Consider the following 27,635-nt stretch of genomic DNA (forward strand, 5'->3'; position numbering starts at 1 on the left):
AACAGTCACTGTTCATAAGCTGGAAATTATATTTAAAATGTTTTTTATCTAGTGTGTCTAACGAAACCCTTTGGTCATTTATTCTTTGGATTACAATGGAAATAGTATTCTGATATTTTTCCATTTTTAAGTACACAAATTATTTTTTTTGTGATGCATCTTTGACCTCACAAAGCAATTAATAGTCACTTATATTCAAAAAATAAGCTGAGTTAATCAAAATAAAGCAACTGCTACACTAGATTGGGAATGATATGTCTGCACTTTAGTGTAATGTGTACAAGTGTATAAAAAAAGAGCAGTAAATCCTTTCTTCTTTTTCTCAGATCACCCGCACTGAGACAATAGGAAGGTGTTGCAGATTTTAATTCTAAATTGTCAGCATCCTTATGTGGCATGAATTAGCAATACAGATGTAATGACTAGGTGCTAGCAATAGCAGTCATAGATTTACTTTTTTTTTGTACTGGTGGCCCTTAGCTCTCAAGCATCCTATGGGAGCAGACCACACAGACCTGGGAGGTGGGATGCTCACCTGGACGGCTGTGAGTCTCCCCTCTCAACTTCTACATGCAAGATCTTTTTCTTGGCTAATAGGTCTTTCAGCCAGGCAGGCAGTTGCACATTCTTAATTCATGAGTGTGAATGAATTAGTGAGACTGTTCCCATGTATGACTAAATGTGTCTGTGTTCCTGGGGCAAGGGCAGAGGTGTTTCCATCCCATGAGGGATGTTGTGTTTTCTTGCCTCAGCACTAACCACACAGCAGGAAGATCAGAGCATTTAGGAGGACTTCCTGTGACAGTGAAGGGTTTTTATTCATTGATTAATAATTATAAAAACTTTGAATGATCTCATATCCAACTGTCAAACTTATGAGTGAGTTGCACATCCAAATGATCTGTTAGGAGCAATAGAGCTGCTCCTTATTGAGAGCTTTAAGAATACAAGATTTTCAGTTGGATGTCAAAATCAAATATGAGCAGAAGTCTCAAGATTTGAGAAAAATAGTATTTACTCATCTTTGTGAAGTCTGTATTCTGTGTTTGTGAACACAATCTCTGTTATTTATTATGATATTAAATATTGTGTTTATGGTAGTAAAATTATATCAAATATTTTTAAAGGAACTATCATATATAGCCACAGACTAAAATGAGAATCACATCTTGATATTTTACAGTACAGTTTGACTTCAGTGCTAAGTAAATGTAAATGCAAGGTGTGCAATAAATCAAATGGAATAAAACAATAGCATGAAAAATACCCTGGAGGATTAATTCATCTGAGAAGGAAAACTACTGAATCTGAGTACTTCTGTGTGCCAATTATGTGATTCATTGCCATAAGCATAGGAAGCCTCAATACAGATTCTGCATTCATGTTTATGTTGAGCTATAAAGTACAAACAGAACCACTGCAGGAAGCAGGCTCAGAATATTGTTTCCTAATGGAATTACAAAGCCATGGAAGAAAGACTCCTAAAAAATACTTAACTAAATAATTACAGGATGAGGTGTTACATTGCTGTAGTTTTTCAAGTATACTGTTTAAGCAGTTGCCCTACTTCTGAGTTAGGCTGAAAAATCAATGGAAGGCAAATCTGGAGTAACTGTTCATATCACTTACTTTGTAACTAACTTTGAAGACTGATTTGGGTTTTTTCTTACCTTGAAAAACAACAGACAGGAAGCAGTTTAAATACTCCAATTTATCTTTGATGGATGACGTATTTAAAGCACCTGAAAGCAAATAATTCGAGCATGTAGTAATTAACTTTCTGATCCCAGTAAGGGATTTGCGTATGCTTACCCTCACCATGCAGATGTGGCTCTTAGCAGGTATGAGGTCTAGTTCTAGTTTCATTTGCAAAAGAAAAATGTTACAGTTTCCTGTGTTGGTTTGATATGAAATGCTAAGAGATTCTGTAAAACTTTTTAGTACATCTAGATTTTGGTAGACAAACATTTTGCTACAAAGTGAATCTGAAAGATTTCCTTTGGGAAGACACAGAATTCATGACCCAGTGACACATCAAGCCTTATCCTTAGCCAAAATAATATGAACCAAATATTACATGATTTACGTAAATCTTTATGCTTGCTGATGATGTGGAGCCCCACCCAAGGCACAGTGTGTTCTCCCTATTCTGTTTTTATTAATGCTTGTTGGAGAAGAATCAATGGCACCAGAAGGACTCTGCTGCACATAACTGATTTCCTCGATGTCATTACAGCTGTAGTACAAGTAGATTTTGCCAAGTGTGTGGTATGAAATGGCCCTTTGATCCCCTGGAACATGGATCAAAATGTCAAGACAGGCAAAAGGCAGGTTTGGCTTATTTTTTTGGTTTTTAGTTGTTTTCTGGTTTTGGGGGGGTTTTGGTTTGTTTTTGGTTGTTTTTTTTTCCCATGGCATCCTGCATCCATATAGTTATATTTTTGGTGTATATGTTTTAGAACACTTTATTAAACAATGTGATCCTGCATTGCTTCTTCACAGACATCTCCTAGTGAGAAACAAGCTGTGGACAAAGTGTGCTGGTGATGCTAATGTACAAAGCTGTTTTCCTTAAAAAAACCAAGCAAACAAAAAAAAGAAATGTAGTTGTTGACTTGGGTTTTAGGCAGCAACTCAGCCTCAGTTATGAACTAGTAAATAGGCAGTAGTTTGAGAGTGCACAATTGTGAATAAAAGGTATAAATTAATAAAAATTAGATGGCCACTTTAGGGAAAACCAATCCATGTATATACTCCACACTTGCCCCCCCCTTTTTTTTTATTTTCCAAAATTACTGTCTTAGAGAAGAATGAGCTTTACATATTAATTCCTACATAACTATGTTTACTTTCTGGTGTCATTAATGGATTTCAGACATTTTTTCCAATTACGTATATGGGCGAAAAAACCTCTCTGCATTATAAAATACTCCTTCATTGCCAATTAAGGGAATGTGCTGGATTCTATTTCTTGTTCTTGTTAAAGAGCATTATTTACCAAATAACTGGATTGCTTTAATGTAGAAATCTACTGACCAATTTAATATTGAAGTTACAAAGGGTTCCTTTTTCTGAGGTGACATCATCTTTCTAATACCACCTTTCTAATAAAACTTTGAAGTTACAAGCTTCCTTTTGTTTGTAGTATCTCAATAACAACATGACACATGTAGTCTTCCCTACAACTCTGCACTTGTGATACGGAGTTCACATGAAATTGCACTGTCTTGCAGCATTTAGCTTAATTTTGAAATTGAGCTCATCTGTTTCATCCATTCAGGTTAATCTTACTTGAGAGCGGTACAGCATCTCTGAGTAAAATTAGGAAAATTTTAAACGAAACAAATACTTTAAGTGATACTTTTTGGATATCTGAAGATGAAGTAGTAAATAATTTCAGTTCAGGTACTGCTTTCTTTTCATTCACCCTTTTATTTCTCTGGCTAGACTAAGTGAACAACTAAGCCTTTCTGAAAGGGCACTGGTGGCTATCTGGAGGCATTTTAAAGCTATTATTAAAGAAAATATGTTTACTTCAACATCCCTAAGTCAAAGTATACTTAATAATTGCATTTAAAAGTAACTTACTGCCATGCCATCATGTGATTGCAGTCTTTTCTTGACTTCTACGTTAACTCATCAGGGTTATGCAACAAAGAATGAAAAATACTTCTTAAGAATGAAAAATACTTCTTAAAAACATTTTCTCTGTGTTTTGGTATTAAAATAAAAAAAAAATAAAAAATCAATGGTTGGGAATCAGTCTATGGATTGTTAGGTCTGACTATGCAGAATATGCCCCCACTAAAAAAAAAAAAAAAGTATATATAGAAATCAGTTGAGGTGATTTTGGGTTCTTTGCCCCCCATACCAATAATTTGAAATGGCTTAAATTAAGTTTATAGAGCTAATGGGGTTGTGCTTGTGTTACTGGGATAGTCAGGAGTCAATGCTAGAATTAGTATCCTTTGGTCACCTGCTGACTATTGTCCAGGTACCTTTCCAGCAGTGTTCAGGATCTCTAAAATGTGTATCTGCTGTATCAGAACACATATTGCAATAAAATTCATTGTTGAATTAAAACATGAATGTGTAGCTCATTACAAAATGAATATCAACAAACATATATAGTGCATTTAGAAGCAGTGCAATGAGTAATATTACTCTAATAAAGCTTTCTGAATATATGCAAGAACTATTATTATAGCACTTAAAATAACTTGCAGTGGCTGACTATTGCTTGTGATATTTCTTAATGTGGTAACGGAACTTTTCATTTAGATTCACAATACACATTTATGCAAGCCCTAAAGATAATGTTGTTTGGAGTAAAACATGTATTTTGTTATAATATCTTCACTTGAAATAGAATTAGAGAAATCTGAAAAAAATATGCCTTAAACCTTACTTGAAGGTGATTTTATTATTTTATTATTTTTTTAAGTACTTCAGTCTGAGCAGAAAATGCATATTGGGCCAGTGACCTCCTAAGATGAAAAGGAAGGAAAGAAAAATCAGAATACAAAATATTCTCTGGATATTTTGACCATTTACTTCTCCTCTGTCGCATTTCTAGCCTTACCAAGTGCTTTCAAAATGACACATAATTACCGTTTTTATTCCTTTTCTGGTGCAAGTTGACATTAATGTATTTGAAGATATAGCACATTATATGTTACTCAGACTCAGCAGCGAAAATAAAAGAAATCAAATTGATGGAATTTAACATTGGAATATACAGTTCAAAAAAGTGAAGATGTGTAAGTACATTTTGTGGAAGAAAAAATTTTCAACATTCTTGTTATCTGAATTATTCTCCTAGGTCAAATTATTTTAGTGTGCAGGCCAAATTGTTTTAGTAAGCATTGAATATATTTGTTAATTAAAACAATTAGAAAAACCACAAGGGAAGTGAATATCTGTTTACTCTTGCTGCCATTACCATAAGAACTTTTATGGTTTCAATGGTAATTTTTTTCAGAAGATGGAGTTAGAAAAGAGTAGCCAGTACCAATGCTGCATCACTTGTCATCAAAACCAAGCTAATAAGTCTTGACCAGTAGCCTTCTAGTCTTTACAAGAAATGAATTACCATTTTACATTTCGAATGCCTAAATGAGAGGTGAAACCATGTTGCCGTAATTTTATCCTTCTTGCAGGTCACTGGACAAACCAACAGATTAAGGCTGTTTAGCATTACCTTATGCTTCATCTTGATTTAAATTGAACATACCTTAAACTATGCCCTTTCAGTTAAGGTGAATGGGAAGATAAGAGGTAAAATGCCACTTTTAATTCCCATCAGTCAAGATGTGCATGGTGTGCTTTTGGCTCCACAGCTGGCTCATCTTGCAAGGCCAAATCTTCTGGCCCATGGAAGCAGCTGGTGAGGTTATAAAGCAGCACATCTGAACATTTTCCTCCAGAAAAAAAGATTTCATTGTTTAACTTCATGCTGCAGTCAGCCAGCTGCCTCACTACATTAACCAAAAGGTATGTAAATTTGAGTCCTGCTAAAGTAGCTTAAGATGTTTATCTAAAGCTTATACATGCAAACTCATAGCTACATATGATGATGGAATCTTGGAAGCATAAAGACAGCTTTGGGATCACCTCTTATTATCCACAGAAAAATTCCTTAGAAAACTATTTGTTTTCATGTGAATGGTGGCAAACCTTTTTATCATCATACCAGGAAATGTGTCTCTAATTTTACAGTGCAGTCTTCCACTTTAGATATTTTTGGGCCAAGTTTAGAAAGAGGATCTCCTCAAGTTTGGGCAAATACTGGGTTATTTCAAATTATCAGAGGCTTCTTTCCTTCTTGATCACCAGCTATGGCTCAGAAAACAGTGCAAGTCCTTGTAGGTAAGCAGAATCATGCCTCAGAAGAAAATAATGAAATACATCATGTGGTTTTACATTCCCAGCTGAAATCAGTGGGATATATGTAAATCTGTAAAACCAGACAAATTCATTACAACACCTTTTTTTTTAAAAGGCTTCGGGGTGATTCACATTATAAAATTTTGCATGCTAGTTTCACCTCGAGATCCTTATGTCAAAAGTATTAAATGCTTCTTTGTGCTTCAGACTAACATTAACAGCCTTTTTCAGGCTTCACTTAAATTTTCCTTTTTTTATCTTTGTTTTTCCCTTTTTTCTAAATCAGATAACCTTAGAAAATTTAATTTTGGTCTTACTTTTGTATCTCCATTGTAAATTTAAGTGAATAGAGGTATAAACTATCATTTTCTCCATGAGAAAATTTAAGTGCTTGGTTTTGTTGCTTTTCCTGGACACTGAAATGCTGGTCCACTAATATCAATGATTTTAGCATTTGGCGCACTGGCATTAGTCATTTTAGCTTTACAAGGGATTTCATTTTTTTTTTGTCAGTTATGATTTTTCCTTGATTGTTTGCATCTGTGGGAGTAATTTTATAATGTTTGACATTTACAAATATACATTTTATAAGTTTGAAGTCACCTACTTGCTGAAGACCAACTGTGGTTCATAATAGGTAGTGTGGTTAGGCATCGTCATCTCTTTGCAAGTCGGAATAAACTTTTGATTTTAATTTAGTTATTATTTATAGGATTGCTGTTAATACTCAGTTTATATAATGGCATCAGTGCGGTGAGGACCATTCTCTACCCTGATCACTGAATGACTGAGTTGAAGGAGAGATAAAAGTATTCTTGTCCTGATTTAGATGGAGCTGCACCAAATCCAACAAAGTATAGTTGTAAATAATTAATATAAAGTATGAACAATAACAATTTTAAATAAAATAATTTAAATACAGTTATAGATGAGGCTTAAAGACTTCAAACTATATTATTATGTTTGTATGACTTCTCTTGGAAGTCTATCAACATGAGAAATAATTTTGGTACTTTCCCATTCCCTTATAAATTGTTTGATATAACTGGATGCCATTAAGCATGCATTAACCTGTGGTCATTTAACAGGATGAGAGGGAGAAAGAAAAGGGAAGATCATCTTTCATATCCTTGGTGCAGATCTGTCTGAGATAATACTTAGCCCACATACAGTGTGTGTGTAAGCAGTTACCATGTCACATTGTCTAAAATGAAATCTTACATTAAGCATTACAAATAAACTATTTATATAAAGTGGACTTAAGTCTCTGGTGAAAAAAATATTTCTGGTAGTCATTGAATGTTAAATAATTCACGTGAGGACTCAATGTTTTTAGAATTTTCTTGGTAAACATACTAACTTTCAAGCCAGAGTACTTTGTATTCTCATGAGAGTTTTCTGCTGTGACTTATTCCAAAACAAGCTTTCCATTGTATACAGTATTAAAGAATGCAGAATGGTAATATATAGAGGAATTAGTGGATTCTTTTATTACACCATAAATAGAGTGTCAACTTTGCACTTACTAAATATTGGACTGGATTTGAACTTTTAACAAATTTTAGAAAATAGTCATTCATCTGTAAAGTTTACCTGTTTAACTCTTTAGTACCTTTGTTGCTGCTGTTATTAGTAAGGAACCGGGCATTGCTGTGAGGACTGTATTCTGAGACTAGGACACCAGGCAAATATCAAAAGCTTAAGTAACTAATTATGCTCAGCTGCAACTGTTTACACTTTTCTGAATGGGTGTTATCTGAGGCCAGCATGAGCTATTTGCTGACTCACTGCAAGTCATCTGGTTAATTTTAACAGTTGCAGGCTGGAAATCATCTTAGTTTTACTATTTTTCTACCAAAGATCTACTAACATTTTGCTTTTTTCTCTAAGTCATTTTGGTATGTCTGAGTGTAAGGCAGACTGAAAAAAGTCACGAATCTGCTGCATCCACCTCCTAACTTCCATGTATATTCCACTTTCAGGTTCTTTAAATACCAGTATTCTCAGTTTTAGGTGTGCACTGGTTTTCCCTTCCTGTCTTCAAAACCCAAGAAATTTAATAGATATGCATTTATTCAAACATAACAGGCCTCACAAACTCAGTATTAGTTTGGTCATTCATGTATTGTCTTCTGTTCACTTCAGGTTTGTATTATATTTTTGTTTTATTTATTTGTGTTTTAAACCAGAAACTCCTCAAGGCATGAGTTCAAGTCTTGTAACAAACTGTAAAACATCTAGGTGATTCTGCAGTGCTGCATCCGTAATGTTTTAAATTCATTTAATTATATAACTAACCAAACCCCTCATAGCATTCCCTTTGAATGAAGCATAAGGGAGGTAGTGTCTCTCAGAAGGTGATCCTAGAATATTCTGCCTGTTTAAAAGGAAGTTGTTTTCAGTCTTTCTCATAAGAGCTATAAACACAAGAAGAATATAGGCTATAAGGAAAAATTATGTTTGAAGTAGCATACTTTATTATTCTTTTTAATACTGCCTTCTAAGAAATAACTGGTTTATATTTTCAAAAACCTCAGTGTCTGAGGAACATCATTACATGTGATATATGAACTTTAATCCAAGAAAATTGTGGGTTCTAGTACAATCATTCAGTGATATTCAAATAGCATTGCCTAAGTGCTCAAAGGCTTCAACGTCAATGCCAGTCATTTGATCCTGGAGTGAATTTAGCTGATAAACTGCTGTGTACTCCCATCTGTGGAAAGCAATACAGATCGCTGGCACTATTGATTTTAATGCTGAAAAGCAGGAAGATAATCTCTCAGGGGAGCTTGCCCTTCTAAATATCAACTTGAGCATTAAAATTATACCTTTATTTAATATTAGTTTTGAAGGAAAAGGGAGAGTGGCATTTATTCCCTGTTTGAATCAAAGTACAATGTCATAGGTGGTACCATATTCAACTACAGTGTTCTAAGCCTGTGAAGGGTTTCACAAACACAGGAAATTTCAAACCAAAGCCAACTGTTATGAGTTTATTTAGACATACATCAGTTTATGTGAGTGGAATGGTAACTGATACTTCTGAGGTAGAGGAGATGTTATTAGCAAACTGGTGCAATAAGATGGTTAGAGTCTAAGGCAAAAAAGGGACAAGAAAATAATGTATGCTTTGTTCACTATGAAGGAAGGACATACACATAATAATTGTGTATTAATATGTATTGTTGTGGTTCTGTAAGGGAAAGAGGCATATTTGGAAGTATTTACTCCAATAATTGAGGAAAAAGTTTAACTAATTACGTACATACTGCTTTACACACAGGTAACACTAATGATCTAGCTATTCTTGAGGCATATTGATTCTCACAGAAGGTGCTTTTAATGGTGATCTTAGTCACAAAAGTGAACTGCTTGAATTACAGAAGTCTCTGGGAAGATCTGTTTGAAGATTAATCATCTTCTTGTGCTAGCTGTAACTTTTTAATTACTTCTGGTACAGGTGCTAGGATAGGATAAGATGTGGCATCCAGGGTGTCCAGTCACTAACAGTGTATGACAGTAAATTCCCCTGTGTTATTCAGGTGGTTATGACAAAAATGCTATTTGGTTTCCCTATAGGTGTGCTTTAGACAGATCAATGTAGCACTTCCAGGACCAGAAGTACTTGATATTAATTGTATGTTCATTTATGCAAAGCTACATCATTTTCACTTTTAAAATTGGTGATGTAGGGTGGCAAAACTGTAAATGACGGCTGAAGTTTAACATGTTTTTCACTTCCAAATGTTAGTTTGTAAAGCCAGAGGTTAAGTACAGGTACTTTTATTCCTGTTTTGAAATAGCTTTTATCAGTGCTGATTTCTCAGACACTGAATGCAGCAAAGTGCTTTTTAATTGGAAGATGATGTTATGTTCTAGACTGATCATGATAACATGATTTGTACTTCTCAGCTTTCACAGAGCAATTCTGATGAAGGATTAAGCATCTCCAACAAGTCGTTAAACCTGCAGAGGTTAGGATAGACCTTACCTCTATGTATGAATCCAGTTAGTCCATCCATAACAATGATAGGTAAATGAATAGCTGTATTCTGTGTGCCCTGCTCCTGCTGTGCTGTAGGATATAGTTCTGCAGCTTCATATGTAGACACTGTGTGTGTTTTTAGAAGCATCCTTAATATTTGTTTCCCTTGTTCCATGATTTTCCTGACCACATGAAGAGAATTTGCTCTCACAGACTAGATTTTTAGGAGAAAGTTGTTTCCAGACTATTTATATAACCTTATAATTTGATTTTATGTGGTGAACAAAGCAAATCACACATGGAGTGGGAGGGATAAGGTTCTGTGGAAACCAGTGTCTGAGCAGTTTCCCATGTATAGAAATAAAACAGCTCACCGACTTGTTCAATTATGTATTAGGTGTTAAGTCATGGTAATAGGCACCATAATAATACACGCAGTGTCAGACATTGCCTGTGGAATAACAAGGGCATGAAAGAAGAAGAAAGTAAGGCTAAATGGCATAGTCAGAGCCCAGGGGTGAGCTGTTTCACTTTGAGGATGCTATCTTCATGCACATAGAGGACTCTGTCTCACTAATGAAGGAGCGAAAGATCAGCCCTCTACAATTATAAAGTGATGGTACTTTTGTATTATCTAACTTTCAGAATGTTGTAGCCTTCTGGATGAAGCTTTTCTTTACATTTTAACAAATTTACTATAGGTGGTGGTAGTGTTAAGGGATTAAAAATACTTCAGTATAAAAGAAATAAAACATTTGTGGATGAGATACTGTATCATAACAAACAATGAGAAAGAAACAAAAAAAAAAAACTCCTCTGTCTTTTAAATTACAGTGTTGTATCTTACCAAACTAAATTAAGACAATGCTGCAATATTTTTATAATAATTAGAATCCTGTTGAATTTTCATATTAATTGGAAAGCACTAGAACCAGGTTTCTCAGAGTGAGCACAAGAAAACACAAGTTTGTCTTTGCTGAAGTCAGTTCCGAAACACAGTCATGACGGATGAAAGTCTGGGAAGTTAAGCTGACTGACTACCTGATGCCAGAAGAGGCATGTGAGCTAGTGTCTGGTCCCCACAACACACAGTGCTCTCAGAGATGGAAGTGGAGCCTGTGCTTGAGTCTCCTGACACAAGGAAGTTTCATGGTGGTTCTGCTGCTCTCTCTACTTTATCTGGGGAAATTAGGAACAACGCCTTTTTTTTTTTTTTTTTTAATTAATAGTCCTTAAATACTAAGGGCATCAAGAGCCTAAGTAAGCACTGACCACATTAACTCAGTCTTGCTTTGTCTGCAGAAATGTGTCTAGAATCCCCTGGTATTTTCAAGACTAAAAAACTACATCTGAATACAGTGGTTTTGTTCCTAGTAGCAATGTAGTTGAAAGATTTTGCCTTCTCTTATTTATTTGTTGTGTGATTAATTAGTCCCTGGGAATAGTTTAATGATTCTTGGTCTTGATACTTTCCATGGAAGCATCCATTAATAAATCCATTAATTTATTAACTTACTTGTTTCAAATCAGATCATGGGCTTGGAAGCACCAAACCTCAATGTACGGGTAGTATATTTTCATTAATAAAAATGACTCTGCCAGCACTCTAATCAAATTCTGAATATGAATATTCTCTAATATACAGTATATATTTCAATTTTTCAAACTGACTATTCAAGCTGTGAAACAGTAGCACAAACTATTACAGACAAGTTTCACATACAAAATCACATTTGCTGGTGTAAGTACCAAATGTAGCAAATACTTCAGAGTCTGACTGTGGTTGCTGGTTGGCGTACAGGTGCTCTAAATCCTTGCAGAACTTGCAAAACAATAACAACATGGCTTCTTGCCTGGAAGTTCAGAACTTTTTTTATGTAATGATTTGATTTCAAAACCATATAATGGCTTCATCATAAATCCAGGAAGTAATATGTTAAAGTAATGATTATATTTGCAAACCAATAATTTTCATTGACAGCATCTATTTGATCTGTTAAAAAAAAAATCAATTATTTTCAGGATGGCTGTAATAAATTTCTTATAAAATATTGAAAATAATAATTAATTATGGTAATTACTATAAACCTTATCCAATTACATAGAAGTTACTCTAATGAATTTTGGGCTTGAACCATAAATAATCTTTCCATATCAGGGTAAAAAAAGCCCATAAATATAACCTTTTTTATTTCATAACCTTAAAAGAGGATTATTGAGATATAATATATTCTGGTACATAATCTGACAAATTTCAGAACTGGAAAAGCATTCTGTGTAGGTATCTCTGATTTCTTAACGTGTTCACTACTTTCTGTGAGGGATTTAATAACCTTTTGTTACGTTGATCCCTGTAATTTTACATCATCTTTTTTTTTTTCTTCATTCCTGCTTTTGTGCAAGTAAGTCTAGGCTCCCTAAGTTGCACCCACCATATGAGGTTTCCAGAATAACATTTTCTTCTCCTGCTTGCTTAGATGGAGTGCCATGCAGGCCTGTGCAGAGGCACAAGCAAGTATGCGCATTCACTATCAGCATGTTGCACCTCTCTTAGAGGTGTGTTACACCAGTTAGTTCCTGGCTGTAGTAGGAAAATGTTTATACTATAAATTGCAAAAAGTTGAACTTTTAAGTGATCTTTATTAATGTCATTATACTGCAATTCCTTCTATGTGCTGGGTTTGGGGAGTATTTGACAGCTAACAAAAAGCTCCTTATACATAATATTTTGTTTATACAATTCATTCTTGCAATGTTTTAAATAGGGGAGACATAAGTATGTATCAGTTAGCTTTAGTGAAGAGAGCAACAAAAAGATCAGTGCATGATTTTAAAGTGAAAACCTCCACTGCAGCATGTTTAGGGCAACTTTCAGAGGCACACCAAAAAGTTGCTTACCCATTGCCTTGGTGGGTTGTTGCTCTTACTGTGAAGATATTCACAGTGGTTTGATGTGCTGAAATCTGATTTTATTTCATTGATGCACTAGTTGTATGAACTCTCTAGTATTTGTTAAGTCCCCCAGTGGTCCACCTGATTGTTTGTTTCATTCCTATTGGTTTCTTTGCAGTATTATAAGGCATATCCATTTTGAGCAGATTTTTCAAATGTTCAGTAGGTCATGGTATAGTGAAGGAATGCCTTTACTCAGAAACTTTTGTATATGCCAATTTTCTATGTCTTAGAGAGGAAAGTGAAAGCTTATCCATCAAGCGCATTGGACTGGCACACAGTCGTCCTCTTCACATACTTTCTTACATTCTAGAAGTAATTATTTCCATGTTTACTAGTGGTTTGTATTAAAACAGAAGGACTCTAGACAGTATCACGTTTTAAAAAAAGTGAGGTTATAAGGTGTACATGAACAACTGCTCCTTTCTGTCTACTGTATGCTTGGAAGACAGTGTTTGTTTTATGAGGAAAAGCTATACCCCAAATATTTTGAAACCAAGCTTAACTGGCATGCACTACCACATTAACTATGATGTTTGTTGGGTTGGATTATGCTTCTTGACCTCCTGCTGAAATGCAAAGATGTGTTATAGCGATGGAGTACCAGAAACAGCCTACAGAAGTTAATGATGCTTTAGATAGATTGTACATCCTCATTCAGCTAATCCTCCATCCTGCTTTACTTGTCACCTTAATTATGAGGCCAATGAAAACAGAAGAAGGTTTTGGTTGGAGTTTTTTGTTTTGTTGTTTTTTTTTGTTTGTTCATTCGTTTGTTTTTATCAACTTTGAGATAGATAAATGACTAAGGCAGAAATATTTTGTTGGTCAAGGTTGCTTCCAGAGTTGTTAGCATTCCACAGAACAGCAGAAATCGAAGTATGTGGCACAGCCTTGTAGTGTGATGTCTCAAATCAGACTCATGGAATCATCCATTTTTTGTACTGAACTTTGCTTACTGACATTGGCAGCATTCCATACGGTTAATATATGAACCAATTCAGAGATCCTTCTTCCCCTATTACTTTTTCTTTGCTAGGAATAATGTGCCTTCACATCCTTAGTACTTGGCACAATTCTGTTCCTCTTTTAATCCTAGACAAGAAAACCAGGCTGAAATCACAATTAGATATTAATGGCCTTGAATACTGGGCATAGTAAAGTGATTAATTAGTTTTATTTTGGAAAATTGAGACGTTTATTCATTAGTTACCACTTCATGAATTAATTGTTTAATGAGAAATTAATCTTTTTTATTATTATTATTTTGAGTAGTAATTGTTTGACACTTTTTCCTCTTTGTTTAAATCCAGCTCTTCTAAGTACAAGAGAAAGTACCAGAGAAACTTAGAATTTTTTCATAGGGGCAACTAGTTGCATTAAAATTAACTACATCTTTTGTGTATGTATTCTTAGTAATTTATAGAGAGAGGGCAGAGTATTTTCACATGTGCACCCACTAGCAGAACCCAATTATATTACAGTAGAAGCTAATTATCCTGAAGTATAGAACCAAAGGAAAAGTTCACTAAGACTACATAAGAGGTTTTAATTCTTTGGCTAAGATACACATACAGAAAATTAGTCGTATCAAGAATCCTGTTTACAGTGTTGGTGTGAAAGCCTTATGTTATTTGAAGTCATGGATTGATATAGCAGTGAGTATTTGTCAGCTTAACCCTACCCCAAATGCAAATAAACCTGGTTGTTATAAGGATCTGAAGACATAATTTCTCCAATTCCGGACTGCTTTCTGCAGTGAGTTTTTCTAAATGAGAGCATATGTATGTCAGCTTGTTCTTTGATATCTCCAGTAGTAAGTCCCTGTGATAGTGACTTCCCCTTTTTCCATCTTCTTCCTTTTTCTTTTCTCAGTTTTCCTTATCTACTATTCTTTACAGGCACTTAATGGCTGTGCAAAAATAGCCCTTCAGACAGAAGTTTCATCATATCATCCACAAATATTCAACCCTCATGTCACATTTTCTCCTACTTGCTTGTAGCCTTCAGACTGCCTTGATCTGGCTTATGTTGTCACTGAGCTGGGTTAAACATGTTACAAGATCAGCTTTCCTCACTTCCTGGCCTTAGAGATGTTTGCCTGAGTGGCTTCCAGGCCTCCAACTGATTGTGCAGGCCATATATGTGACTTGCAATGTGCTGCATGAAGAACCATCGAATTTTTTTGTTCATTTGATTATCTTAAGTGGATAATTCACCCTTAGAAATTTTTAACATGTCCCATCGTAATATCTTTTCTCAGATGAAGTGCCCTTGTGTTGTGGTTTAAGTTCAGTCGACAACTCGGCCACACAGCCTCTCGCTCACTTCACCCCCCTTCCTCCCCCCTTTCCCTGAGGGATGGGGAGGAGAATCAAAAGAATGTAACTCCCACAGGTTGAGATAAGAACAGCCCAGTAACTAAGGTATAACACAAACCGCTACTGCTGCCACTAATACCCTAATAATAATGATAAGGGAAATAACAAGGAGAATACAACCACGCACCACCCACAGACCAATACCCAGCCTGACCCAAGCAGTGATTTAACCCTTCCAGATAACTGCCCCAGTTTATATACTGGGCATGACCTGCTGTGGTATGGAATACCTCCTTGCCTAGTTTGGGTCAGGTGTGCTGTCTCTGCTTCCTCCCGGCTTCCCCTCCTCCCTGTCAGAGCATGAGACTCAGAAAGTCCTTGGTCAGAGTAAACAATACTGAGCAGTAATTAAAAACATCAGTGTTACCAGCGCTGTTCCCAGGCTGAAAGTCAAAACCACAGCACTGCACCAGCCACTACGAAGAAGAAAAATAACTGCTACTGCTGAACCCAGGACATCTTGTTATTTGGTTGTTCCTCACAAAGTAAACTTTTCTGTATTTTGAAAGTCCTTCTAGCCATCTTTGGATTTTCTCAGTTTCTTAAAATTTCCGGTGTATCTTTTGTCGAACACTGCTGAACGTTGAACGTTCCATAGAACGTTCCATAGAATGTTCCATAGAGCTACAGATCATAATCCAGAAATGATTTTACTTGGCCACTTTGTGCCCATACTCAGCCTTTTAATGTCCTGCCTTTGCCCTCTGTAATCTGAATAACAAGCTACCATTGGCAAACTGTCAGCCAGCTGACTCCTCTCAAGCAGAAAACATTTATTCTGATGTACACCAGTTCTAGATTTTCTGCTGTTTCTAATCACTTCCATAGCACAGACATCAACATCTGTGGGTCCCCAAATCTCTTACATCTTTTTACCATTTAAATTACATTTATCATCCTTCAGTCCTTAGATGTGAAGGTTGTTTTAAGCATCACATTACATCCTGCAAGTAGTAATCTAGAAATTTCATCCCTGAGGTCCTCAAGGATCATTAGGCAAGCACTTTTTGGTCCTACATCTGATATTTTTCCTCTTCTTCTGCGTAATATGTTTGTAATATGTTTCCTACTGAAAGGAGCTTAGTGGTTAGATCCTGCTGGAGAATTGTGTTGTCCTTATTTGGGAAAGGCAGTACTGTATTAGTTATTCCAAATACTTCAGAAGTTAAAACTCTCAGGAGATTTTATCGATCATATATGCTACGAAAATTTCACTGAACGTACTTTTTTTAATGAGGTTTTGTGTCTTCTAGAGGCCTTTAAAACTGCATGAGATGTATTACTATGAGAAATTATAGACCTGATGCTGCAGTTCTGGATTCCTTGCATATTACTTTTTGATAGGTTGTAGGCGTTGAAACTTTTTCCCTAATACAGAAAATGGTGTATTCAAATTTTATCTTTGCTGATGCTAAATAAAACAACCTGAACAATGTTTTCACAGTGAAATTGCAGTGTCAAGCCTTTACCTTTATTTGGATAGCTTTGTTGAGGCTAGAATGCAGTCACAAACATGAAAATACCTGATCCTAGATGTGTTTCTTTCTGATGATGTTTATTTTCCCCTTAAGTCAGAGGGAAAAGAGTTTTCCTATTTTGAGACTAAAGAAAAGTAGAAATGGCTTTAAATATTTTAAGTGTTTCTGTCAGTTTTTGAAAACAAAACAACAACAAAACAAACAAAGCAAAAAAACCCACACAAAATCCCTCCCCGCCAAACAACACCCCCCCCCCCAAAAAAAATCCAACAAGAAAGAGAAAGTGAAAATTTCTGTTGGATTCAAAGCTTATTTACTTCCATAGGAGTTTATCAGTTATCTCAAAGTATTTAGATTTAGATTCAAATTTTCATTACAAGGTTTGAAAGGTTTACAGATAAAAACACGTACTAATACCAGCAAAGATAACCAGGAGCTACTCTACAGACTGTAAAAATAAATGTTTATCTTTTAGCTTTATAAATTTATTTAAAAATAATAACTTTAAAATTAAAAGGATGCATTTCTCTGTAGGACTAAGTAGGCTACATTTTTTATTATATTTTAGACTTCTAATACAGCTTTTTAGTGTTACATTGCTGAAGTAAATTTACTAATATGGAGGTCTAAATTATCCAAATGTCAGAATATTTTCTGTAATATGAAATATACTGTAAACAAAGTCTTCTTGTACTAAATACGTATATGAATTGTTTTTTACTTAACAAAAAAATAAATAGAATGGGTAGGGTTGGAAGAGACCTTAAAATTCATCTAGTTGCAGCACCCCTGCAATGGGCAGGGACACTTCCCACTAGACCTGGCTGCTCAGAAGAAGAATTTCTTCCCATTATCTGAATCTCTTCTCCGGCAGTTTAAAGCCATACCCCCTTGTCCTGTCACTACATGCCCTTGTGAAAAGTCCCTCTCAGATTTCTTGTAAATCCCCTTTAGCTCTTGGAAGGCTGTTACAAGGTCTTCCTGAAGCCTTCTCTTTTCCAGGCTGAACAAGCTCTCTCACCCTGTCTTCATAGGAAAGGTGCTCCAGCCCTCTGATCATGCTCATGGCCCTCCATTGGCTTTGCTCCAACATGTCCACATCCTTCTTATTTTGTGGGCCTCAGAGCTGAACACACTACTCCAGGTGATAGATTTATTTCATCTTGTTTTGAAACTGAAGGATCTCACAGTTAATTTTCAGTCCTATCTTACAAAGCACTATGAATTCTCATAGGAGTAAAGTAAATGTATAGAATGTAATTTAAAGGCAAGTAATATAAAGCATTTCCTGTAACCTTGATTCTTTGACTGTTGCTGTACAAAAAATTATCCAATCAAGCTGGGAAAACAGATAAAACAGAAAACAAATGGTCTGATAGCCTAAAAATACCATTATTATAATATTTTTATTTTAACATGTTCTCATTATTATTAAAGTACGATGTAAAAGTTGTTTTTATAAAATCTTTTGAAATTTATCTTTTAGCAAAATGAAATGTTTTGCAGAGTGTGTTACGGCATGATAACGCGTAGCCCTTTTTGATGAACTAAAAATTTTCTTTATATTCAAACCCATATTTAAGCTACTTTTTTTTTACTCAATAAATCACCAAGGATAGTTGTATTGCAGAGAAGTTGTCTCTCTATGCTCATGTCTAACCAGCCATTCGTGTCAGAAAAAAACATCTTTGTTAAACAGCTGCATAAACATTTGGGATACTGTTGTTACCAGAGGAATTGTCCAAGTGTGCATGTTTTTAAAACATATCATTATACTTGGATTGATAGTCTAGGAAGAAAATTTTGAATACCATATAATACACAATCAGCCGTCACAGCATGTCAGCCTCTTACTTGTTTGCCAAAGTACCATCTAAATGAAAAGGTATTTTGTTACAAATGATAGAGCATCAGGAAAGTACTCTTTTCAAACTAACCTATAAGCAAGACAAGCATTTTAAGCTGCTGAGTATTCCCTGGTTATTTGTTAGAGAACATATTAGTAAGAGTTGCGCTACTTACTATTTCTGTAACTCTTTTTTTTTGTTTGTTTGTTTTTTTGTTTAACATAAGACAGGGGAAAAAATAATTTTGAAAATCATTTTTTCTGCTGTTTCTGCCTATGATTTACATTTCCAATTCTGTCTTTAAAGTGAAGCAAATCCTTTCTTTCTGTTTGCCTAGTAATCAAGTTTGAAAATCTTTTCTTCTTTTCAAATGTGACTTTATGCTGTTGAAATTCCTTGAATCAAAAAATGCTGCTGCTTAACCATCTCGTCTTAAGAGAGCCTGGGGATGCCTTGCTATTTTCCTGCCTCTAACTGTCCTAGTCCCATCTGGGTATCAGTCAGGCAAATTCTTGAGTCCATTAAACCTATTTGTGTTTGTTACCTGGGGGGAAAACTAACATAAAATGGCAGATCTGGCTGGCTAAGGGTTGCTGTTGGAGGAGAGAGAGCATCCAATTAACCAGTGAAGTTTCTGAACAGAGCTGGACAAATCATTCTCAAAGAAACCTAGAAGTACACAAAGCTCACCTGAAATTTAGTTCAGCAAAGTTGAAAGGCACCCTAATGACCCAGTTTTCAATGAAGGCATACCACGAGCACCTGAAATTAGACAATGTCATACCTGGCTGTATTTCAGGTCATGGCAGATGGTGACAGAACTTTGAAGCTTTCAGAATGCAACTTAGGCAATTCTGGCTACAAGACAAAACCTTAAAAACTGAAAACTTCTTAAATTTGGAGAAAGTTAATACAGGAGTTTTCCAACTTTATCATATCTCTGTACATACATCTGAGTGGAAAATTAGTCTAGGCATATCCTTCCATCCTATGTCATTTGGAGATATTTCTACTAGACTTTGTGTTTTGAACTCCTCTCCATTTTTGAGTAAATCACAATTTTTTATCATTTTGGTTTTTTAGGCAAATATGAAGCAAAACTTAAGAGTTAATGACGGCTGCTGTGGCTTCACTTCATAAAAGTTAACCATAGAAAAACCTGACAAATCTTGAAATGTGACTAAGCTTTTAGGCTTCTAGTATTAGGCTTTTTTCTGACTCTAGGTGTGAGAATGATAGGAGGTTGATTTGCACAGTTGTTTTGTCTCCAACATTTATAATGCCCAATCAGTTGGTTTGCTACTGGTGGAAGTTTCCTTCTTCAAGTGTCTAGCTTTAGGATTGTCTGTATCACATGCTAACATAGGTCTAAACCAGCTTTCTCACCAAAGTTATTCTTGGTCTAATTTGCTACCCTCTTAGCAGCTTTGCAGCAGGGTTAAAATGGTATTTATGCCTGTGGTCTACTGATCCAAATATCCAGGAGTACATACCCTTTCTAGGAAAAGAAGCTACACCTACCAGAATTTTTTCCTTAATCACTGATTCTCTTAATAGGTCAGCAATGATCCTAGATGTTTTGGATCTCAGGTGGGATAAGTGATACTTATATCCCTCTCATGGACATGAGAAGGAATGTATTTTATCCTTCCACCTACAACAAATCTAAATACCTAATCAGTCCTAGTATCTCCATGGGCAAGTCAAAACTTCTTGCTTTCACAAGTGGAGTTCTGTATTGCAAACAGGCATCCCTGGGGCTATTTGATATATGAAACAAGTATGAGGGGAGTAGGGGGAAAGAAAGAAAAAAGAAAAAATAACCCAGAAAAAATGATAATAAAAACATTGCTTACTAACATTGCAAAGACAGTTGAAGAGAGAAATTCTTGTTTGAGTTAAAAAAACTAGAAAAATGCTCAAAAAGTATTCCTTCTCATTGAATAAATACTTTGTCATGACAGAACTGTAATTTCAGAAGGTTAGATTGATTCTCATATGAGTTTTTTCTTGATATAAATGCACAATTTCATTTTTCTCACCAGGAGACAGAGAGATTATTGTTTGATGCATAATTTGATATAGTAAGAACTTGTTTTAAAGAGTGCATATGAGTAAAAAAAAAAAAACCCAAAGAAAATATGGAAGAAACAGTAACTAAAGATGCTACCATAATGTTCTCTGAATTATGCATTCATCACCCTTGGTGCTTGAATACGTCAATTTTTTTGTGGAAATATATAGAGTGGATTCTCAGTGTCTTTTTCTGTTTTAACCCTGGGTGCATTTGAAGAAAGAAGTGTGTTTGTAAATTACTCTGAAGGTGGTGAACTTCAGATGTTTTCAGACCTTTTTTAGCAAATAAGTCATAATATACTAAGTCAAGTAATCAGTTTTTTTTGTGTTAGGGACAGCATTACTCCTTCCTTATGCTTTTGTGAACTTCAGATGTTTTTAGACCTTTTTTAGCAAATAAGTCATAATATACTAAGTCAAGTAATCAGTTTTTTTGTGTTAGGGACAGCATTACTCCTTCCTTATGCTTTTGTTACTCTTGTTACAGATGAGCACTCAGTAAATGAAAACCATCTCCAGTAATAGTGTTGGTCTCATGTGAAGACCTTAAAAGTTGCAGAATAAAATGTAGAAATTGAGCTGGAATTCAGTAGGAGCTTTAATAGGTGGAGAAATTGTATGGGTCTTCCCATACAATTTGTTGGTTTTTCTGGCTGATACTTTGCCTCCTTGAACAAAGGGATCAGCTGTATGGCAGGGTTGCTGTGGCTTCTGTAATTTGAGATCCTGCTGGGACTGTACAGCTGTCATGGTTTTAAAATAACACTGCTAGCATGCTCAAAGTGTGCAATATATTCTGTGTGCCGTAGCTCATAAAACTGACAGCATCATCAAAGATGGAAATATCATTTAGTTCAAACTCTTGGGCATTGCCAATTTCTGTAACTTTCATGTTGAAAACTACTCTGCTTAGCTGTGAGGCTGAACAGAAGAATTAGCAAGATGGTACAAATCACAGTATACATATTGCCATAATTATTGGATTATTTTCAGTAGGAAAAGTGAAAACTTGAATACCTTTCAAAGTGTTTGCATGTGCATTTTTGCAAACCTGTGCCACCTATTATTCAGTAAGTGATACAATTATTTTTTTGCAAGGAAAGCCTTCAAAAACCTTCTCAGACCGAGACTGCTTTTTCTCAAGTCCAGACTTGGAAGATAAATTCTAAGAATTTTTGTGTGTGTATTAGTACAAAAGCAGATGTACCCAATATGGTACAGTAAAAGAAGTTATATAGGTCAGTAAAATGAGCTAATAATAATATGCTGTTGTACATAAAAATCATGCAGTTTGACATTTTTAACTAATTGTCATGTTCTTACCTCCTCCATGGAGGACATGGGGTGTACACATGTTAATTGAAATGCTAGAACAATAATGGAATTTAAAATACAGATGCATGACACTTCTGTGTTGCTATTGAATAGATGTTTTGTACTACAGTAGTATGCTGTTGTAGTATCTTCCGGAGGATGTCTGCAGAAACAAATGTTTTCAGTTTTCCCAGTAAGTATCTCTTATTTTTCTTCGTGATATCATTATTCTTTTTTTTTTCGTTAAAGAACATAGAACTGTAACTGATCTATAACCATCCTTATTACATATAATTAACGCAATATCTATGACCAGTATAATATCAAAAAATCCTAATATATTTTCATAACTGAAGAATACTAATTAGGATTTTATGCTATAGCAAGGATGGGTAAATCTGGGAAGGGGAAAGCTTTCCAGAAGGTATTACATGCACTGAGATATTCAAAATAAGATACTTTTTTCCTATTTTTTTTCCTGTTCACTACCCTCAGAGAGAAATGGGAGACACATTTTATTTCTGATCAGTATCTTTTTATTTACACCTGCTCAACTCATTAGCACAGTTAAAAAAACACAGAATCTTGTACTAGAACTGATGAAATAATTGCTGCAAGCTGAATGTTTAGACACACTGTACAAGTTAAATGTATAAAATTTGCCCATTAGAATCCCTTCTACTCCCAATTTGTCTTTCACTCCCATTTAGAAATTTTCTGTAGAACAAACAAACAAAAATCCCTTAAGGACTAATTCTTCATGGTGTTGAGTCCATAGAGATGGCAGACATCCCTTGTTTCCACTGAAATCATCTCTCAGAATTTCGTGTTTGTTCAGGCTGATATGCTGGATTCTCATATGCACAATGATCAGTAAAGCATTTTGATACTTTTCCATTATTGTTATCTTTCTTGCCACCACTACTTATTTTAATTTTTTTAAAATGTATTTGCATTACATGAGATATTTTGTCTGTGGCAGAGAGTTGGTTTGTTTTCATATATTTGCACATAATTGATAGTGGTCAGCAAGCTGTAATGGGCTTTTGGAGTACATTAAAAAGTCCACGTTTCTTGCAAGTAGGTCTGTAGTAGGTCCACACCACTGTGGAAGCTGGAAGAGGTCTATTCTCCTGCAGCTTTCTCTTTATTCCCTGAGGAGCTTAGTGTAAGCCACAAGCATAGCATGTTATAGACTGCAGCAGTCTGCAATAGCTCGTAACTGGTATTCTAGTTTAGGTTAATCTGGGTACCTAACTGCATCTTTCATGATTTTCACATGCTTTAATTGCTGAAAATTTTGAAGTGTTTAAAATAATTTTGAAATGTTTCAAAAGAATCTTGAAGTGTTTCAAAGATGAGGGTCTAACCACCCTGAAAAAGCCTAAATTTCCTAAAAAAATGTATTCAGCATCCCTTGCACTACAAGGAGGACTTGGTGTATACTGGGCTTTGTATGGGATCCCTCTAGCAATTTTCTTAGCCCTTTCCTTTCTACTCAGTCTTTTTTTTTTTTTTATGGCATAACTTCTTTTGTTTCTTTTATGTTATAACAGTAACAGTTTGGGATAAACCAGTGATAGATATGGTTCAACATATTTATCCTCTGGTTTGGTGGAAGATGAAATATTAGATATCATTTTGCAATTATGCTGCTGTCGAGTTCAGGTTTTATATGGTGAAAAACAATACAGTATTTCAATGGGAAAGTATGTACTAGTGTTAAGTGGGTGGAAGGAATAATTCTGATGAAATGAAATCCTTATAAAACTCTGTGTAAAACTAATTTGTCATCTTGAATAGCTGCTGCACTGTACCAATGAGTTTAGGGAGCAGCCTTGAGGTTTCAAGCAGAAATGACGGGGAGTTTGTTCTTTGCCCAAAACTCCAAAGTAATGGTAATCACTATCCTGATAAAACAGCTAAGCAAACTTTCAAGTTTCAGATATGGTTTTAATACAGCAATGTCAGCAGACTCTGTGCCTTCCAGCAGTGAGTTGTAAAAGATGCCAGAGGCAGGTGCTTGCTGAAATAGCGTGTAAAGGACAATGTTTGCCTGCTTCTCTTGCCATTTGTTGAGGGTACCTGGCACTCAACTTTTTTTTTTACAGGACAGTTGGATTGCTGTTCTGTTTTGCTGTGAACGTGACTTGTGCATGAATCTCTGATGCTCAAAGCACTCCTACTTTTATATAAAAAGGCAAATTAAAGGAGGAACTGTGTTTGGAAGTGAGTTTGGAAAGGAGGACTTTTCCAGTCAGCAAAATATCTGAAAATAAAGGGATTGATTAATTAAAATCAGTATGTCTACTCATGGATTAAGGTATTTGAACATGATATATATGAGGAGTTATTCTGCAGACTCTGATCCCTTGCTTTGAGAGTTAAATATAAAAGTTTCATTCTCAGCCTCAAGGTTGAATACAATTCCTTATGAACCTGTCCATGTTAAATTGTGCATTGTCACTCTCCCCAGCCATTCAACTTTCAGTGAGGCCAAACTTACAAACTCCTTCCCTTAAACTCCTGTTTCTGTGCTGTCACTACATGTGGAGTTAACCCCCATGAAAATTTACTAACGTGAATCTTTTCACAGTCTTTCTGTGTATCTCCCTCTCTTACAGTGCCATACAAGACTTGTTGACAAAAGATTAAATGCACAGAACTTTCACACTGGTTAGCCATTATAGGAATAATTCATTGTAATTATTCACTTTCGTGCCAAAAAGCTTATTATACATGCTTCATTGGAGAGATAATATGAATTGGTTTACCAAATGTTAAATGTCTATTTAGGGCTATATCTTTAATTTGGAGGTTTGTTATAAAGTATCAGGAAATCTTTTTATATCAAGGAAGTATTTATAAGCATTCATTTTGCAAGGATTCTCATGGAAGTTTTCCAAGTGGCTATTAGATGTTTCCAGACAAAAACATTTTTTCCCCCGCAATGAAGAGATATAGCTAAGACATTGTGAACTGTTCAAATAAAAACATGCCAAGAAATATATGATGTTCATGAAGGAAACTGCATGAAAAGTAAAAGAACAAATTGTCTTTCTAAAACAGGAAACAACATCTTTTTGAGACACAACACCAACAGAGAAATCAGTCTCTTACTGTTTTCAGACTCTTTTAGCCCATCGGGTGGGTAAAGGTCCCCCTCAGTTTCTCCCTGGAGTAGCTGATCCTGTTGCTTGGCTTCATCTTTTATTGAAATTGTAATAAAATGTAAGGTGAAAACCAAAGCCTGGAAATGTGATGTGTACTTAAATGATGGTAGGTTTACCTGTGGTTGCATTGTTAGTCCAGGATGAAGCCTGACTGTACAGGTAGCTGAGCGAACCCTGACAGCGCTTTAGGTTACTTCCACAGGGCCTCCTGCATTGAGCAGTTTGCTTATATTGAATCTTGATCCTGGTGTTGGTTTATATTTAAGATTATTTTTATTCATAATATGGTATCAACCCCATTACCAGTCCGCAGCAGACTTCTTCAAAGAATTTATAGTTTCGGTTGTAGGCAACTTGGTTAAATTTCATCAGTTTAGGGATTTCCTTCTGTCATTAGAGGTATCCAATTAGTAGTACAAAGCATTTAACTCCTATCAGTTAATCATGGCTTTACTGAACTACCATCAAATTTTTAGCAGAATCTCTATTTGAATCTACTACCAATTTTCCCAATTTTCATGAAAACATTAGGAAGAAGTAGGATAAAGGGTTTGCTGCCTGTATCAGTAGATTCAACTGCTGTTTCATGCTGGTTCCCTGAACTTCAGATGTGATTACAATGGCCTTCACTTCTTTCATTTATATGTGACTTTAGAATGTAACTTTTTGCATAAATCTAGGTTTTAGTTCTGTCCTTTATTTTAGATGTGTTTTCTTGGTAATGGAAAGCTGTGATGGTGTACAGTAGCATAAAAGAATCAACTCGCAGTGATTTCAACATTTCATGTCTTTGAACCATCTGTTGACTGCATGCTATATAGCAATTTTGCTTTGAAATGTGAGATTTCAGTCTAGAATTATTGCTGATGTAGAAAGTAAATTAATTTGAAAATAATATTAATGATTTTTCAGATAAATCAGCTGAATAACAGGAAAGTGAATACTATTTTTCGTCATCATGTGGTTGTTTAGCTGTATTTGGTTTCTCAGTTTCATTTGTTATGCTTTTCAAATTATACTAGTAAAAGACATAAACCAAAACCCTTAAATGATAGTTTTCTTAAAAAAACAAAATAAAAAATTGAAATTTATAAGGAGGATCCAAGGTCAGTTCTTAGTAAATAGAGTTATATGATAGCTTATAATGAATTTATGTTGATTTGTTTGTCATCTTAAAGGAGCCATATCATAAGTTTTACATTTATTTCCAAATTGTCATGGTTAGGGAGCATTCAGTGAAAATTATTTGTGTAGACACAAAATATACAATATATATACACAAAATATTCAATACATATACAATGTACATAACACATACATACAATAATGTGATATTAACAGAGGACATACAGATTATATTGGTAAATGAAAGTAACAATTCAACAAATTTTTCATTTTTTGCACATATACTGGCTATTTTTCTATATATTTGGGCTAGTATTTTCCTCACTAAGAAATTGACATTGTCAGAAAGAGAATTATCCAAAAGATTCAGCAATCCAAGTAATAGTAATGTATTTAATTTCTCATGAACCTGTATTCTAACAACACAAAAAAAACAACCCCAAACCCCCAAACCAGCAAAATAGAAGCCCAGTCCTTATCACCGTATTTTGAATTGTGAATCCAGAAATGCAGTCCCTCAGCTTCTTTCGTATTAAACACTGCTTATGGGTAAGAAGGCATCCCTCCATGGCTGGTAATCTGCTATTTACCTTTACAGAAAGTGTGTGTGTGTGTGTGTATATATGTATATATAAACCAAATAACAACAGCAGATCCTGATAGCGTAATTGCTTTTATATCTCCTTCTATAAATGGCTTTCAGCAGTGTTTACCTCTTGGCAATTGAGTGCACTTCTTAGTTGGGCCAAAGTATCAGAAAATTTGTAAATCAGATTTTAGTGTATTGGAGGTAATTAAACCACTACATATAAATGACAGATTAAAATTGGTGATTTAATGCAGTTTTATTTTGCTGGCTATGTATCACTTGAAAGGCAGAATATGAGAACTGTGGACAGTCTTACTACTGCTTAATGTTGCCAATAGTTATTAGAGGTCCCCTCCCTTTGCTGTCTCCTGTCCCCGCTCCCCTGAACTGCAGCAGATCCCTTCCCTTCAGAAACATTATGGCCTTTTTCAGAGGGAGGGAGCCCAAGCACATCAGTGAAGAACAAGAAAGAAGCAACAGGAACCTCCTAAGCAGTATTTTGGCTGAAGAATACATTTGGGGAGCCAAATACACACTTAGGCAGATAACACCCAGATTACGCTTTTTGAAAGCAGATGGATCACACCACTCTTGTTTAGCTCCCCTTGGGTACCACACTGAATGAGATGGAGCATGGTGTGACCTGTGCTTCTCTTACCTCTCCATTTATTTCTTCTTCACAAAATAGTGGGACTAAAACAGAAGATAGAGTCAGAGGTGAAGTTTTAGTGGAGGTGGTTTTTATGTATTTGTGGGGTTTATATGTATATTTATATATATGCATACCATCTATCCTTCTTTGGAATTTTAAGAAAAACTGTAAATG

At 35.2% G+C, this 27,635-nt stretch overlaps 1 protein-coding gene across 1 annotated transcript in view; it reads left to right on the forward strand.

The window, feature by feature from the left end:
* Positions 1-27,635, forward strand: part of LOC133219908 (serine-rich coiled-coil domain-containing protein 1-like) — a gene marked incomplete at its 5' end in the record, with an annotated part of 420,442 nt that overhangs the window by 292,755 nt on the left and 100,052 nt on the right. The window lies entirely within an intron of this gene.

The sequence above is a fragment of the Neopsephotus bourkii genome, unplaced genomic scaffold (assembly GCF_033783945.1).
Source record: "Neopsephotus bourkii isolate Nb327-2 ecotype Australia unplaced genomic scaffold, CSIRO-AGI_Nbou_v1 NB_1384, whole genome shotgun sequence".
In the NCBI taxonomy this organism is placed as follows: Eukaryota; Metazoa; Chordata; class Aves; order Psittaciformes; family Psittacidae; genus Neopsephotus; species Neopsephotus bourkii.